The sequence below is a fragment of the Arachis duranensis genome, chromosome 3, assembly GCF_000817695.3.
Source record: "Arachis duranensis cultivar V14167 chromosome 3, aradu.V14167.gnm2.J7QH, whole genome shotgun sequence".
Taxonomy (NCBI): domain Eukaryota; kingdom Viridiplantae; phylum Streptophyta; class Magnoliopsida; order Fabales; family Fabaceae; genus Arachis; species Arachis duranensis.
In genome coordinates, this window is record NC_029774.3 from 14,867,993 (window position 1) to 14,869,364 (window position 1,372).

The following is a 1,372-nucleotide window of genomic DNA, read 5'->3' on the forward strand; positions in this document are numbered from 1 at the left end:
GAAGGTCTAAACCTTGTCTGTGGTATTTTGAGTAGGATTCAATGATTGAATGACTGTGACGTGCTTCAAACTCCTGAGGGCGGGGCGTTAGTGACAGACGCAAAAGAATCACTGGATTCTATTCCGGCCTGATTGAGAACCGACAGATGGATAGCCGTGCCGTGACAGGGTGCGTTGAACATTTCCACTGAGAGGATGGGAGGTAGCCACTGACAACAGTGAAACCCTTGCATACAGCTTGCCATGGAAAGGAGTAAGAAGGATTGGATGAAGACAGTAGGAAAGCAGAGAGACGGAAGGGACAAGCATCTTCATACGCTTATCTGAAATTCCCACCAATGAATTACATAAGTATCTCTATCTTTATCTTTATGTTTTATTCATCATTCATAACCATTTGAGTTTGCCTGACTAAGATTTACAAGATGACCATAGCTTGCAGATGAGCGGATAATTTGTACGCTTTTTGGCATTGTTTTTAGTATGTTTTTAGTATGATATAGTTAGTTTTTAGTATATTTTTGTTAGTTTCTAGTTAAAATTCACTTTTCTGGACTTTACTATGAGTTTGTGTGTTTTTCTGTTATTTCAGGTATTTTCTGGCTGAAATTGAGGGACCTGAGCAAAAATCTGATCCAGAGACTAAAAAGGACTGCAGATGCTGTTGGATTCTGACCTCCCTGCACTCGAAGCGGATTTTCTGGAGCTACAGAAGCCCAATTGGCGCGCTCTCAACGGCGTTGGAAATTAGACATCCTGGGCTTTCCAGAAATATATAATAGTCCATATTTTGCCCAAGATTTGATGGTCCAAACCGGCGTGGCAAATCAGCCTCAGAATTTCCAGCGTTTAACGCTGGAACTGGCATAAAACTTGGAGTTAAACGCCCAAACTGGCACCAAAGCTGGCGTTTATCTCCAGAAAGAGTCTCTACACGAAAATGCTTCAATGCTCAGCCCAAGCACACACCAAGTGGGCCCGGAAGTGGATTTTTATGTCATTTACTCATTTCTGTATACCCTAGGTTACTAGTTCACTATTAATAGGATCTTTTGACATTGTATCTGCACCTCATGACACTTTACACGTTTCTTTGTGTACTTTCCATGGCACGAGTCTCTAAACTGCACCTCATGACACTTTACACGTTTCTTTGTGTACTTTCCACGGCATGAGTCTCTAAACCCCATGGTTGGGGGTGAGGAGCTCTGCTGTGTCTTGATGGATTAATGCAATTACTACTGTTTCTCATTCAATCATGCTTGCTTCCATTCCAAGATATTACTTGTTCTTAAACCGGATGAATGTGATGATCCGTGACAATCATCATCATTCTCAACTATGAACGTGTGCCTGACAACCACCTCCGTTC